Raw genomic sequence first — 14232 nt, forward strand, 5'->3', positions numbered from 1 at the left:
TTGAACCACCAGCCGTCTGGTTAGCAGGCAAGTGTCTTAGCCACTATGCTACCAGAGCTCCCGTTGAGTTTATGAGACTGTAAATCTTCACAGAAGTAGATTGCCCTATCTTCCTTCTGAGGAGCAGCTGGTGGATATGAACTTCCAACCTTCTGATTAGTAGTCAGAGCTCCTTTCTCATAGTTTAAGAGGCTAGAAGTCCAAATTCAGGGTGTTGGCTCAAGGGAAAGGCTTGTTCTCTCTGTCAGCTCTTGGGGAAAGTTTTTGTTCCTTGGTTCACTAATGAGCTTCATTTAGTGTGGCATCTATCTTCCCCCAGTCTCTGCTTATTTCTCTATACGTAGTCTACTCTCTTTATATTTCACATGTGATTGTCTTAAAACACACTCTACATTGACATGGTCTTTCAACATAACAAAAAGACAACTTAAACTCAAATGACATTAGAAGCACAAACCAAACCAAACCTGCCATCAAGTTGATTCCCACTCTTAACCACCTATGGAAGAGAGTTGAACTGCCCAATAATGTTTCCAAGGCTGTAATTCTTCATGGAAGCAGTCTATCTCATCATTCTCTTGTGAAGCTGCTGGTGAATTCAAACTACTGACCTTTTGGTTAACTGCCCAATGGTGAAAATTACATTATCCATAATCTTTTTTTTTTTTTTTCACAGTAGGCTGGTTTAAAACAGCTATAATTTATGGATGTTCTTCTGAGAGAAATTAGTCAATATATTTATTTCCCTTTGATATTTAACTACAGCATCTTCAGAACTCCTTAGCACAGGTATACCCAAACCCGGCCCACTGACAGTGAATTGATTTTGACTCATGGTGACCCTTTTAGGACACAGCAGCACTGTCTCGGAGTGTTCCCAAGGCTATAAATCGTTTTATTTTTTTAATGAATTTTATTGAAATATAATTTATGTACAGTGAAATGCACAAAACTAAAGTGACATGAGTCAATGCATTTTTTTTTTTGCATGTTGCCTCCCCTCCCTTTCCACCCCTGGAAACCAGTAAAGAAAGTTTCCCTCCATATACAAACCTTTCCTTGACCCTCCACAACAACAAACTAATACTATATTTATCCTTCTGTGATTGACTTATTTCCCTCAGCACCTGTTCTCCAAGTTCATCCATATTATGCAGTGTTTTGCAGACTCTACATTATTTTTTAGTGCTGCATAGCATTCCATTGTGTGTATGCACCATAGTTTGATCATCCACTCTTCTGCTGATGAGCACATGGGTTGTTTCCATCTTTTTGCTATTGTAAATAGTGCTGCATGAACATAGGTGTCCATGTATCTGTTCCTGTCCTGGTTGTCACCTCTCTAGGATATATACCTAGTAATGGGATTGCTGGGTCAAATGATATCTCCAATTCCAGCTATCTAAGGAATCACCATACTGCTTTCCACAGTGGTTATATCACTTCACAGTCCCACCAGCAGTGTATGAGAGTCCCAATTTCTCCACATCCCTACCAGTATTTGTTATTTTCTGTCTCATTGAACCTTGCCATCAGTGCTTGGGTGAAATGGTATCTCTTTGTTGTTTTGAGTAATTTGAGATTTTGCATCTCTCTGATGAAAAATGATCATGAGCATCTCTTCATGTATTTGCTGGCCACCTGAATATCCTCCTTGGTGAAGTGTCTATTCATGTCTTCTGCTCATTTTTCAATTGGATTGTTAACTCCTTTGCTATTGAGGCAATGGAGTTTTCTATAAATCTTTTCTGTAAATTCTATAAATCTTTTGCCAGATACATAATTATTGGCAAATAAGAATTTGTTGCTGTTGTTTTTGTTATGTGTTTTTTTGTGGTGTTGATTTCTTTGTCCCATATAATTTTTTATGCTGAGCTTGTTTTGTTTATGAATTGTGTTATCACTTCCTTCATTGCTATTGTTTCAGTATTTGCTAAATATCTGTGTTGGTCCTCTTTTTTTATTTTGATGTGAAGGTTTATCATTTTTCTTTGAGGTTACCCTGTGATTTATCATTTTCTTCCCAAGATTAGAACAGTCCATTCTATCTTGTAGTTATCTTGACTTCCCTACCATCTAGAAGTTCTGTAACTACAAGGTTTTTTCCCTTCTTTTTGGTTTTAGTTGTTCTCATATCTCAATTGATGTCACTGGTTCCCTGCTTACAATCTTGTAGGCTTATTTACTTTGGATATTTCCATAGCTGGGTTAGTTTCTGGGTTATCTCATCATGTGTGTTAATGGTCAGTTGTTGTTCGCTGTTGTTGCTTCTCTGTCCAAAGGACTCCTTTTAACATCTCCTGTTAGATTGGTCTGGTTTTACCAAATCTCTTTAATTTCTGCTTATTTGAAATGCCAAGAAATCCGAGCTTAGTCTTATTGGTTGCCCCTTGAAGGTAACTTTTCATTTTTCCCATGCTGCTTTCAAGATTCTTTCTTTGTCTTTGGTTTTGGTGAGTTTGATGATGCTATGTCTTGGTGATTTTGTTTTGGGGTTTCTCCTATTTGGGGTTCATTGGACTTCCTGAATGAATATATTCTCATCTTTCATCATACCAGGAAAATTCTTTTCCAGCAAATATTTGACAATTTTCTCTGTGGTTTTATTTGTCTCTTCTGTCCTGGAATTCCAATTACATGTAGGTCATTCCTTTTGAGGGTATCCCACATGAACCTTAGGCTTTCTTCATTTTGCTTTGATCTTTATTTCTGATTTATCCATTTCTAAAGAAGTGTTCAGGTATTTGCCTTCAATCTCACTAATTTTGGCTTCCATTGATTCAATTCTACTCCTTGGCCCATTCAATGTGTTATCTATTTCTGAAAAGTTATTATTAATCTTCTGGATTTCTGTGTGTAGATTTTATATCATTGCTAATTTTTCACTTATTTTGTCACTCTGTTCTTGTATTGTCTTTTGAAATTGTTGTAGGGTTTTCTCTGTGTTTTCCTCACTTTTGTCAGTGTTTTCCTTGATCTGCCTCTCAATTCTTTGAAGATACCTAAATATAATTCTTTTTAATTCCTTTTCAGGAAGTTCCAATGCTGCATCTTCCTCAGGGATATGTTTTGGGTCTGTATTCTGGTCCCTTGTTTCTCCTGCTTTATCTTGTTTCTTTGTGTGAACTGTGATGGTCTGTTGTCTCTGAGGCATTGTGACACTTTTGTGTTTATATTTAATTGGTGATTGTGTGTTGCACTAGTTGACAGCACTTATACACTCACCACCTGTCTCCTTTCCTGTTGTCAGCCTCTCGTACGTCCCTGCCATCCTTGGCAAACAGAACCTATTCTTAGGCCCCTGTAATCCAAATGAGAATGCTGGCACTTTAAAATCCAAAATGGCTGCCACTTGCAAAGATTCAAAATATCTGCACCCTCAGTCACTTTAAATATCCAAAATGGCTGCCACATATAAACGATCAAAATGGCTGTGCCCTCAGGAAAGGAGAAAATCCACAGCTTATGTTGTCTCCCTCCTTGCTGTTTCCCTTCCTAGTCATAGACCACCAGCACAGCTGTCCCTGCAGCCCCTGGTGACCAGGGCTGATCTTTAGGTCAATTCTTAGGTCCCAGCACCACTTGGAAATAATTCAGGCTGTTGGTCCCATCAGAGTAGCTGACAGTCTGCAGCTCCAATAATTTCCATACTCACTGTTTTTGTTCAAGTTTTTCCACAAGTTGGTGCCTAATCCACTTCTGTATAGTTATTTTCAAAGCTCAGGGCTCCAGGATTATCTTCTGTGTCTCTGTCAATGGGTTTCTCTTTTCTTTGTTGAAGAGGGTCTGTTTTGCTTGTCTGCCTATTCCTCCATCTTACCAGAAGTCCAAGAAATATCGCAACTAGGAGCTTAAAAGTTTGCAAGTGGCTGTCTAGATGCAATGATATCCAGAACAAAGAAGAATGAAGAAAAAAAAGACACATGGAAGTAATTAGTCCAAGTGACTGGTATACCATGTGATCCTCAGCCTATAGGACTATGAGACCAGAAGAACTTGATGTGCCTGGGTACCAATATCCACCCCTCACAGGGGGATCTATGCAGGAGATCCTGGATAGAGTGTAAGAACAATGTGGAACAAAACTCAAAATCATTTTAAAAAAAGGGTGGGGGATGGAGACCAGGTTTGCTGGTCTGATAGAGCCTGGTGGAATCCCTGAGACAATAGCACCTATCTTCCCTTCAAGTCTGGAATTGAACCTACTTCTGTGGCTTCCAAACAAAAGATGGGTATATGAGTTGAATCCAACCCATAGTGACCCCTCCTTGTGTTTATAATATGTATTTTATTATTATTATTATTATCATTATCATTTTATTGTGATTTGGGTGAAGATTTACAGAGCAAATTTACTTTCCATACAGCAGTTCACATATACTTTGTCTCATGTCATTGACCACAGTTTACCACAATGCAACAGCTCCCCTCCCACTTCCTCCCAATAGTTTGCTCTTCCCAGTGTCCATCCCTCCATACACTCCTGCCCCCTGAGCTGTCTCCCTGTGCATAAGTAGCCCTTCTTTCTCCCATGATTGTTCTCTCCAAGGAGTGTATCTACTTGAGGTAAATGTTTAACTCATATGCCTGTATTTTGTTTGGCTGGAAACCACAGGTGTGGGTTCAATTCCAGACCTGAAGGGTAGCTAGGGGCCATAGTCTCAGTGGTTCCACCAGACTCTATCGGACCAGCAAACATGGTCCCCTCTTTTTTTTTTTTTTCCTCCAAATGATTTTGAGTTTTGTTCCACATTGTTCTCCTTCTCTATCAAGGATCTCCTACATAGATCCCCTTCCAAGTGGATGACAGTGGTAACCGGGCACCATCTAGTTCTTCTGGTCTCATAGTTATATAGGCTGCAGATCGGATGGTTTACCAGTCGCTAGGACTAATTGTTTCCATGAATTTTGGTTTTCTTCATTTTTCTTTGCTCTGGATGAGGAGAGACCCATTGTTGCATCTAGATGGCAGCTTTCTAGCTTTTAAGATTCCAGTTGCTACTCACCAAAGTAGGAAGTGGAACAATGTTTATAATATGTATTTTTTGGGGACACAATTAAATCCATAAAATCTAGGCATGTACTCACAGTTAATCCTGGAACAGTGCTCTACTCAAGCCTGTCTGCATCCTCCACCCAGAGCACAGGGCTGTGGTCTGGATCCATAAACTTGGGCTCACTTGATTTTTCCTATTCTACACTCCCTTCTTTCTGCTCTGAAAAGCTGAGCCATCACATCAAGGGTTCTCAGGAGGCTATGAGCTCTTAGTGGGAAGGAACTCTGAGAAGGCAAATGTAAAATATTATTATCTTCCACCTGTCCTCCAGGATTCAGGGCCCTTCCCACACACAAATCTAATAGGCTGTAGGAAAAGTTAAATCTGGGTGCAGTGCAGTTATACTTATAATGGTGCAAATTACATCATCCGTAACCTTTTTTTCACAACAGGCTGGTTTAAAACAGCTATAATTTATGGATGTTCTTCTGAGAAGAATTAGTCAATATATTTGTTTTCCTTTGATATATAGCCACAGGAGCACGTCAGGCATGAGGTTTATTAAGCCTTGCCAATTTTCTGCAGCTTCTCAGCACTATAGATTTTGCTCGTGGAGTGGGCTCATTCTACCCTAAATAAAAATAAAAAATAAAAAATAAATCATTCAAAATACTGAAAAGCCATACAGCTCTCAGAACCCAGCATGCTATAGGAGAGCCAGCAGCAGCCTTGGGCAGGAGACTTCTTGTTCCTGAAGTCAGGTTTCCAGGGGAGTTAGAAAAACATTATAGGATTAGGGATAGGGAGAGGCTGCAGGTCACACTAGTATACCAGCCTATCCTCCCCTGGTAGGTTTGCAGGTGGCTTTCAATCACAAAGTCTGAGGTGAAGAATCCTTCCTCCACTGTGATTTACTTTAGGTAGATGGTGCCAAGTTCCCTGTCTTAAGCAGTTTGGTGAGCAATGGAAGACAATCTGAACTGAGGTGTTCTGGCCATATCAGTTGGCTCCCAAGTCAGGTAATAGTACCCTTTCCCTCATCACCTTGAAATAGTGTACAGCTTCCAGGGTTAGCTGAGGGTAATTGAAGGTCCAAAGAAATTTCTGGGGAAAAGACATCTTCAACCTCTTTTCAAGGTTAAAAAAGAAAAGCAATCCTTTGGAATGATAGTCCTCAAACCTTGGTATGCATGATAAATACCTGAGTGTATGTATAAAATGCAGATTCTCAGACAATATAATGTGATTCAGTCAGTCTGGAGTAGGGCTCAGGACTTTGCATTTTATACAAGATCCCTCCATAAATGGACTCATATCTATTGACCCTCCACCAAAAAAAAGGTTTCCTGGACTTGAACATAGTACTCTTTCAATAGATAAGAGATAATCAAAGACATACGTAGGGAAAAGTACCAAATACTACCAAATTTTAGGAATTAACAATGTAGATGATGTGTGCACCAATTTGGCTACATTGTATACACCTACCTTGACCTATAAATACCATCAGAATTGTCAGTTATCAAGTGCCTATTATGTACCAGACACTTGACAGCCATTATCTAAGTTAACTCACATAATAACTCTGAAAGTAGGTTCTATGAGTGGTGCAGCTAAACACCTGATCAAGGACATGCAGCCTATGTCATGGATTGAATTGTGTCCCCTCAAAATTTGTATCAACTTGACTGGGCCATGGTTTTCACTGGTTTAGCAGTTATGTAATGTTGTAATGTGGCAGATAAGTTTTGATACCCTATGATGTGATCTGATGTGTTAAGCCAATCAGATGTAAGAGGATTAAGGTGGGGTCCAGTCCCGTGCCAGCCTCATGACCCTTAGTCCCATCACATCTCTGATATGATGTAAGGAGAGCTTCTCTGGGATGGAAACTGCAACACTGTTTATCTTGTTGCTGCTGTTGTTATTTGCTGCTGAGTTGGACCAGGCTCACAGCAACCCCTCCTCCTTGGGTTTCTGAGGTAGTATCACTGTGGAAATAGAGAAGAAGAGAAGAGAGAGGAAGTAGAAGTAGAAGAGAGAAGGGAGCAAACAGTTGGGAACTACTACGACCAGGAAAAAAAGAGCCAAGGGTGGAAAACGTCCTTTGGATCCAGGGTCCCTGTGCTGGGATCCTCCTAGGACCAAAAGACACAGAGAGAGAAAGCCTTCCTCTAGAGCTGGTGCTCTGAACCTGGACTTCTAGCCTCCTAACTTGTGAGAGAATAAATTTCTGTTTGTTAAAGTCATCCTCTCATCGTACTTCTCTTACAGGAGCACTAGATAATGAAGACATCAGTAAGTGCCAGAGCTGAGAAATGAATGCAGACCTGTCCAACTGCCAAGCTGATGCTCTTTCCAAACTCCTGAATGCCTTTCTCACTAAGTCCCTGCTTCCAAGCACAAACTCTCCCTAAAGAAGTATTTTCAGGCAATTAGTGCTGCTTTCTTTTTCCTTTGTTCTCTTTTACTAAATTCTGATGATTTTCACCCCAGGAAGCCACTTCTGTTCTGGTGCCTGAGTTCAAACTTCATCTCTGCTACTTTCTAGCTGTGTGATATTAGGCAAGTTATTTAACCTCTCCAGCCTTAGTTTTTTCATTCATTTGAAAATGAATGTAATGTTCATACCTACCCCACAGATTACCTACTGGGTTAAATGAGTTAAGAGATGCAAAGCTCATATTTACATGATAAAATCATTAGCTGTCATCCTCCATTCCAAAGTTAGGAGTTGTCTGACTGTGCTCACTATGGTAATTTGAAAATACTAATCTATCTAATTTGGGAGATGAACCAGGACTGGACATTGGGAACTTCAATAATTTTACTTTTCAGTTCTAAGAAGGTGACCAAGTGTTCACGATTGCCCATTATATACCTACCCTCTGGTTTGTCTGGACCAAGTTTGGTCTCACCTTCCTTCAGGTCCCTGAACTCTGCTTGCCACCAAGAAAGCACAGTGTGCCTCCCATACCGGCTTCCCTGGAAATTGGCTGACCACAGAGAGATGTTTTCCTGTCAGGCCCCAATAGTAATTTCTTCTTTCATGTCCAGTATCCCTCTAAAAGGTCCAACTAGTCTCTGAATGCCCTAACTCACACTGAAAGAGATGTCTTTTTCTGTTTGATTCTGAGATGCTGGCAGTTTTCTAAGATCAGAGTTTTCTCCCTATTACAACAGTTTTTCTTCCTGAAAAATATTCTTATTATATAAGTACTGATTTGTTTTTATTTGACAAAGGGAAAGACACTACACACACACAGGCACATACACACACACCTATCCCTTTGAGTCATCAAGTGTAAGCTGCTGAATCAAAAGCAGGTAAGTGTGGCCAGGAGGGAAAAATCCAGCAGAAGACATAGGCAGATGTTATATCGGTAGCCCACTGTTGTTGTTGTTAGGTGCCATCGAGTCAGCTCCAACTCATAGCTATCCTATGTACAGCAGAACGAAACACTGTCCAGTCCCATGCCAGCCTCATGATCCTAGCTATACCTGAGCCCATCATTGTAGCCACCATGTCAATTCATCTCATTGAGCACCTTCCACTTTACCAAGCATGATATCCTTCTCCAGGGAAAGGTTCCTTCTGACAACATGACCAAAGTATGTGAGATGAAGTCTGGCCATTCTTGCTTCCAAGGAGCATTCTGGCTACACTTCTTCCAGGACAGATTTGTTCATTCTTTTGGCAGTCCATGGTACTTTCAGTTTTCTTCACCAACACCACAAATCAAAAGCATCAACTCTTCTTCTGTCTTCTTTATTCATTGTCCAGCTCTCACATGCATAAGAGGCAACTGAAAATACCATGGGTTAGGCACACCTTAGTCTTCAAGAAGACATCTATGTTATTCAGAGGTCTTTTGTAGCAAATTTGCCCAGTGCAATACATCATTTGATGTCTTGACTGCTGCTTCCATTGGTGTTGATTGTGGAACCAAGTAATATGAAATCTTTAACAACTTCAATCTTTTCTCCATTTATTGTGAGGTGCTTATTGGTCCAGTTGTGAGGATTTTTGTTTTCTTTATTTTGAGATGTAATCTATACTGCAGACTGAAGTCTTCAATCTTCATCAATAAGTGCTTCAAATCAACCTTACTTTCAGCAAGCAAAGTAGTCCACTAGGAATGAGGAAGAGAAGAATACAAAACTGACAGGCTAGCAGAGCATGAGCACAAAGACCTCCTGAACCTGTAGAGGGGAAGAGAGAGAGAACTGACTGAGAAGAGCATGTGGCTGGAACAGATTCCAAGAAGGGCAGACAATAAGAAGATGAGAGATATTTAGGGGTATACATTGCCAGGGATAAGGAACCCTTGTGGCACAAATAGTTAAGTGCTTTCTTGCTAACCAAAAGATTAGTTGTTCAAACCTATCCAATGGTTCCATAGGAGAAAGACAGGGAGATCTGCTTCCATGATGACTACAGCCAAGAAAATCCTATGGGACAGTTCTACTCTGATACAAAGGGTTGCTATGAGTGAGAATCAACTCAATGACACCCAACAATACAACCAATAGCCAGAGATGGGTGAGAATAAGGGATGAACTGAGGACCAAAATTATGTCCATAACCACTGCATCCAAATGGCCACTTCAAAATACTCTACTTACACAAACGTGTGTGTGTACATGCATATGCACAATACACATGTACAATATTCAAGCATAACATCCCCAGCGAGTGGCTTCCAGGGTTAGTAGTTGCAGGAACAGGGAACTCCTCATCCTTCACCATGGGTGCCTTCTCCCAATGGTAGTCATGAGCATCTTTATGCCTCCCTATCCACTACTGGAGTCCCCATTTTAGACCCAGAGAGGAAAGCGGTTTTTCCTTCACAAGAATCCCTGTCCCTGCCAGGCTGCACCCTGCTCTCTAGGCCCTTCATGATAGGCCTGCCTGGCCTGTGTGCTTTCCACAAGCATAGTTGTCTGAACATAGGAAAATGAGGTAAGAAATCAAACTTCTACTGATAAAATCAGGGATCAGGAAGAATCAACAGATGTAATATTTACACAGAAAGCCACAGGACTCTCTGGCTCCTAGGACATTATAAAAGAAAATTCTCTGTGTGTTTTAATCTTATGCATATTGACTCTGCCAAGAAAACTTACTCTCCAAAGTAACTCGGTCCACCTAAGACAGCACCTGCAGCTCCCAGGAGCCAAGGTGGTGTTGACTTATGTTAATGGTGTCAATGTAAAAGTTCCTCTAGGAAGGCCCAGGGACCACTGAGGAGAGGGAGGGAGAGAGGAAAGGAGGCCTGGAGAATCTGGAGAGAAGATTTGCAACAAGTTGGACACTTTCATCTCCTCACAGATGCTCTTCATTCCATAGAACCACTCTGACACATTCTTGCCTAGACCCCCAGGGCCTCTCCTTCTACTGCATTAGTCTCTCTCTACCTAGCTAGAATGTAAACTCCAGGAGGATTAGGAATATGCATGTTTTTGCTCACTCTGGCATCCCTGGGTGGTGCAAAAGGTTAAGTGCTTGGCACCTAATGTTGAAAGTTTGAGTCTGACTAGAGACACCTAGATAGGCTCAAGCATAGCAAGGATTGAGAGGATGGCGCAGGACCGGGCAGTGTTTCATTCTGTTGCACGTAGGGTCGGTATCAGTTAGAACTGACCTGATGGCACCTAACAACAACAACAGAGGCATTTTAGAAGAAAATCTTGGCAATCTGCTTAAAACAAAATCAGTCATTGAAAACCCTGTCGAGTACAATTCTTCTCTGACACAAATGGGATCGCCATGAGTCAGAATCAAATAAACTCAATGGCAAATGGTTTCTGGAACTCCAAATCCCTAGCATAATTCTTAGCCTATAATAAGAGTCCAGTAAATACACAAAATGGAAAATAAATTAATAAATTAACATATGGTCCATTTAATTAATGTCATGGTCAGTGGAAACAGCTAGATGCCAAAAGCAGTAATCAGTATATTCTCTGGATGGGTAGGCTTCTGTCATAATCTGCTGAGAAGCTCAGGAGACAGCCTCTAGATCTGGCCCTAATCCCCCTTTTTGCCATCACTCTTAGTAGAAGACTCAACCTAGTCTTCTACCTCACTTAGAGTCTTGCATTATCCCAGTGCAAAATGAGAAAGCCACACAATGATATATCATATATGCATAACCTTATATATACACACACACACATAAATCAAATACAAGCAGTCTGAGTTATGAGTAAGATCCATAACTATGTCTTTAAGTAAAATTTGTAGGTAAATTGGAACAGGTACATATAGTTCTTACTTAACCTTACTTTAGTGTAGGGCTTCTAACTAACTAGTTGATTCCAAGTCAACCTCCCATTGAGAATTTTCATTTCCACTCCAGAAAACCTGAATTTGAATCTACATTTTAACAAGATTCCCAGGTTATTTTTATGTACAGATATGTGTAACTTAATGTGTGTTTGGACAGCATCTGACTGCATATATGTCTGTGATCCCTTAAGGTTTTTCTTTTCTTTTCATTTTTAAAGGGAAAGGAGCTTTCCTTTTGTTTATTATTTCCTCCTAATGGTTTTAAAGACCCTAGACCTAGACTTCAGTAGCACTGGACAAAAGGTGGGATACAGGCAGATGAGACAAAAGACATGGCTCTGAGTGTGAGCCCTCAGGCTTTGTCTGGTGGGCAAGCAGTGTCAGGGGCAGTGGTGGCAGTGGTGGCAGGCTGCTTTTGCTGCTTAGGTTGGCCGAACAAAGGGCGGGAAGGGATGCACTCCACCCCCTCCCTGCTCTCTTCTTCTCATTCCATTCCTGTTGCCACTGCTACTGCCAGTTCTTTTGGCTACTGACCGCAGCAGCAGCAGTGGCAATGAAGACAACCAGAGCAGCCTTCTGTAAGTTTTAATACCGTGTTCACACAACATCCAAATTAAATAATGTTCTTCTTCACAGAGAGTACGTGGACATTAAGTGATGCATACTAATATACATTAGAATCACCTGGGGATCTATAAGAATCACCTGGGATCTTGTTAAAATGTAGATTCTTATTCAATAGATCTGGGGTCTACTGAAATGCAAATTCTCAATAGGAAGTCAAACTGGAATGAACCAGTTTGTACCCTTGTTTTAGTAAGAAAAAGCTTCGAAGTCTTTTAAGTGACTTACAAGCTGCATATGCAGCAAATGAAGGTGGTTGTGATGAAGAATTTGTTGTACTTAGGGATTGGTTCAATCATTTCAAAGTGAGGGCAATTTACATAACATTAAAGGGCAAGTACAAGTTGTTTATAAATTGGATGTTTGTAAGATGAGGATTACTATGTATCAAAATATATCAAAGCCTTGTTAACAGAACACCACAGGGAATGGGAGATGCTTTCAAGAGAGGCAGAGATGAAAATCTCAAGACAGGCCCTTGATTAACATAATTAGAAAGAAGTCCATTCTATATCCTGAAACTCCTCATTACACTCTTCATCCTACACTCTCTGTGCCTTGGCCTAAGCCACCCACCTCTGTGCCACAGGTATTCAGGGTGCTCATATACTTCCTCCATTCATTTCATCCCTCCTTCAAAAAAAAAGAAAAGAAAAATAATAAATCTGTTCTCAGAAAAAGCTTACCCCAAAACTGGAATTTATACTTTAAAAGATATGAAGATATCAAGTTCCAGCCACAAGGGAGTAAGAGGGATCATATTTACTTCCTCTCTAAAACAATTAAAAAATAGTAATAACAGACACAATACATAAAACAATGATTCCCAGATATTGGACATATGGTAGCACAAGACAACGATCCCTGAGAAAGAAACAGTAAGGCCAGATCTTTGGTTATTCTACTTTAGTTCCTGTAGATCATTTCCAGGCAGTACAGCAGGGAGAGAAATCCAGAAGGAGCTCAGCAGTCTCCTTGGGTTGAAGAGAAAAAGTGGGAAGTCCAAAGACAAGAAGGTGGATAGACTCTGATATGACTTCTAATAAGTACCACCTCCTGGAATTCACATCCTTGTGTAATCCCATCCTACATTGTTCCAAGGTTAATCTGTGTGACCGATAACATATAGCACAAATGATGGTATATGATTATGATACGTGAAGTCCCTCTCTTTTTCATCACTTGCTTTTGGGAAAGCTAGATGTCATGGTATGTGAGCAGCCTTATGGAAAGGTCCATATAGTGAGTATCAGAAACCTCTAGCCAACAGCCATAAGAGCAAGCTTGGGAGATGTTCCAGGCCCTTGTGGTGACTGCAACCCTAGCTGACAACTTGACTACAGTATACCACAAAAAGCTCTGAGTCAGAAGCACACAACTAAGCTGCTCCCAGAAGACTAACCTATAAAAACTGTGTAAGATAATAATGTTGGTTTAAAGATGTTAGAAAGAAACCTATACAAATGAAGAAATGACATCAAAATTGGTAAGTGTGGTAAATAAATATAAATACTTTCATTATTATTTTTAAATGTTCTTTAAAAAATAATAACTGACAGTTTAAATCAAGCATAGTAATAATTGTATTATATATGTAAAACTAAAAGTGAGTTCCAGTAAGATGGTGGAATAGGGAGACAAACTACACAGACCATCTTCAATAAAGAAAAGATACAGATACAGAAGACAATCCTGGAGCCCTGAGCTTTGAAAGGAATGATGCAGAAGTGGACTAAACTCCAACTAGTAGAAGAACCTGTATGAAAATATTGAATAAGGAGACAAATAGAGCTGCAGACTGTGAGTGATCCTGATGGCACAAACAGTTTAGATATTTCCAAGAGGTGTTAGGACTTAAGAATTAACCTAAAAATTGGCCCTGCTAACCAAGTGCTACAAAAAGTACTACAATGGTGGGACTGAAAAAAAGAAATAGCAAAGAAAGTGACAAACTGAGCTGTAGACTTGGATATTCAAAGGATGCAGCCATTTTGAATGTTTACAAGTGGTTTGACCATTTTGAATATTTAAAGCAACAGCCTTCTGTCAGGTTCCAAGGATCTAAGAAATGGGCTCCATTTACAGAAAATAGCATGGACATTCTGGAGGCTGAGGACGGGAAAGCTGTGATATTCCTCTTGTTATTCTTATACCCCACACCCTCTTGGTGAATGGATGTGCAGCCATCCCTCACTCTCACCTACCTTCTGGGCTGGCAGGAATTCCATCCCAGTCTGTGAGCTCTGACAGAGCCTGGGTGCCTTGCCCTGCCCTCCCCAGATTTGTTTTTTGTTCCTTGTTTCATTTTGTTTTTTATTT

Source organism: Orycteropus afer, unplaced genomic scaffold (genome assembly GCF_000298275.1).
Source record: "Orycteropus afer afer isolate SDZICR_OR568_19922 unplaced genomic scaffold, OryAfe1.0 scaffold00024, whole genome shotgun sequence".
Classification (NCBI taxonomy): domain Eukaryota; kingdom Metazoa; phylum Chordata; class Mammalia; order Tubulidentata; family Orycteropodidae; genus Orycteropus; species Orycteropus afer.